At 54.4% G+C, this 2,500-nt stretch overlaps 1 pseudogene; it reads left to right on the top strand.

The window, feature by feature from the left end:
• LOC126330819 (large subunit ribosomal RNA) overlaps positions 1-2,500 on the top strand; it is a 9,587-nt pseudogene that overhangs the window by 4,580 nt on the left and 2,507 nt on the right.

Here is a 2,500-nt window from a genome sequence, read left to right as displayed (position 1 = left end):
GACAAGACCTCTCGTCAACCGTCTCCATTCCGGCCGCTACCTCTCCTGTCCCCGACCGGACTGTGAAAAATCACAATGCCAATGTCGGTTAAGATAGGACAGCTGAACTGCGCGCGAACGCAAGCGGTGATGCAGGAGGTACGACGCCGAGCGGAGGAGGAGTCTCTAGACATATTATGTCTGCAAGAGCCCTACTCTAGGGACGGAAAGATCCGATATATGCCGACAACAGCTCAGATCCTGGCTGGGGGAGAGCATCCTATGGCAGCAATTGTTGTGCTAAATCGTTCCTTCAGAGCAGTCAAAGTGGCGCACCTAAGCAACAGATGCATGGTGTTAGCTGAGATAAATACTGGCGATTTCACCTTTTTCGTGCTAAATATGTACTTTCAGTACAGGCACAGAGAAAGACCGTATATCGACCAGTTAAAAGAGGCGGTTGGGTTCTACCGCAATGACTTGCTGATTTGCACAATGGACGCAAATGCCATGTCACCCCTATGGCACAGTGACATCACGCCTCTTGGTGCTCGACGCGCCGCCAGGCGAGGTGAGAGACTCGCTGAAGCAATTCACGAGCTCAGACTAGAAGTGCTGAACCGACCAAACTTCCCACCAACTTTCGAAGGCCGCCGTGGAGCGACCTCGAATATCGATGTGACACTGAAGAGTGCACACGAGCATCTCCGTGCGGAGAACTGGAAGGTATGGCGGGGAATGACACTAAGTGACCACAATCTGATCACATTCACTGTAGCCTATGATGGGGAGCCTCCTCCTGAAGACCAGGTGAACGGCACCGTCAAGTACAACTGGCGAAAGGCTAATTGGGATCGACTAAGAGGTAATCTAGTGATACCGAATTGGCCAATGGATCGCGTTGTGGACGTTGACAAAGCTGCAGAAGATCTGACGGCGGCCATACAGACAGCAGCAACAGGCGCAGTCCCGTTGGCCCACACAGGGAAAATGCCTAAGGCACCTTGGAACCCTGAGCTGCAGCGTCTCCGACGCGAATGCAGAAGAGCGCGGCGGCATTACCAGCGCAGCGTAGGCGATCACATTCGTGAGGCCACGCTCGCGCGGTACAGGCGGGCCAAAGCCGTGTTTAAGCGGGCACTGCACACAGTACGGACTGAGAGTTGGCAGTCTTTTGTTCGTGACAGTCTGGCGGCTGACCCCTGGGGTACACCGTACAAGATTGCCGTGTCAAAAGTTCGGTCACCGACGGTCCTGTCGACCCTAAGGAAGATCGATGGCAGTCACACCAAGGACTGGCAAGAGTCAGCTGAGCTCCTCATGAGTACCTTATTGCCCGACGATAGTAGCGAAGATGAGGACGAGGAACAGGGGAATTTGAGGCGACAACTCCATGAGCTGTATGCCGATGAGACGCCTGTTGCTCCGTTCACTGAACGTGAAGTTACCGCCGCAATTCTTGAATTGCGCCGTAAAAAGGCGACGGGCCATGATGGACTCGCTGCCGAGGTTCTCCAAGCCCTGTGCGCGGAGATCTGCCCTTACCTGACTAACCTCTACAATGAGTGCTTACGTCAGGGACGGGTACCAGAATCGTGGAAGTTGGCCGAAGTGGTCATTCTGAGAAAGGGTGAGGACAAGGATCCGGAAGTGCCGAAATCATACCGACCCATCTGTCTCTTGAACTCCATGGCTAAGCTCCAGGAGAAGCTCCTATGCCTTCGGCTAGAGCAACACCGGGAACTTAGGGGACGCAGTCCCGACCAATATGGATTCAGGAGGGGTCTGTGTACAGAAGATGCTATAAACAAGGCAATGTTGTTGGTGGACACATCTACAGCCAAGTACGTTGCGGGGATAATGGTTGACATCGCTGGGGCTTTCGACAACCTATGGTGGCCGGCACTGTTCGACAGCCTAAGGAAGTTGGAATGTCCTGGGCCCCTGTACCGGTGCCTGCTAGACTACTGCCGTAACCGGCGGGCGGTTTTGCGGTGCCCGGGGCGGGCGGTTGAGAAGTCGATCACCAAGGGATGCCCACAGGGCTCGGTCTGCGGTCCCATATTCTGGGATGTAGGCCTCGAGCCTGTGTTGGCGGAACTAGGAGAACTGCGACAAGTGCGAGGCGTAGTAGCGTACGCCGATGACATCCTTCTAGTGATAGAAGGTGACTCTCGGGCAATGTTGGAAGTAAACTGCAACGCAGCGCTCAACGCCCTGCAGCAGTGGTGCCACAAAGTGAAGCTGAAGCTGTCTGCTGAGAAGACTGTGTATATCTTGCTGCGCGGCCGTTTGGCACGTGGCCCTGTACTCCGAATTGCTGGCGGTGCCAACGATGGAGCTATCAGGCGAACACGCATGGCGAGGTATCTGGGAATCCACCTCGATGAGTCCAGACTGTTCTCTGCGCATATCGAGATCGTATGTCGCAAAAGCCAGGCCCTCTTCCACAAGATAGCCAGTATTGCAAACAAGCAATACCATCTGCCATTGCAGACATTAAGGCTATATCACTCGAGCA

Source organism: Schistocerca gregaria, unplaced genomic scaffold (genome assembly GCF_023897955.1).
Source record: "Schistocerca gregaria isolate iqSchGreg1 unplaced genomic scaffold, iqSchGreg1.2 ptg001362l, whole genome shotgun sequence".
Taxonomy (NCBI): Eukaryota; Metazoa; Arthropoda; class Insecta; order Orthoptera; family Acrididae; genus Schistocerca; species Schistocerca gregaria.
The sequence above is the reverse complement of the archived record's forward strand: the minus strand, read 5'-3'. Positions and strand labels throughout refer to the sequence as shown.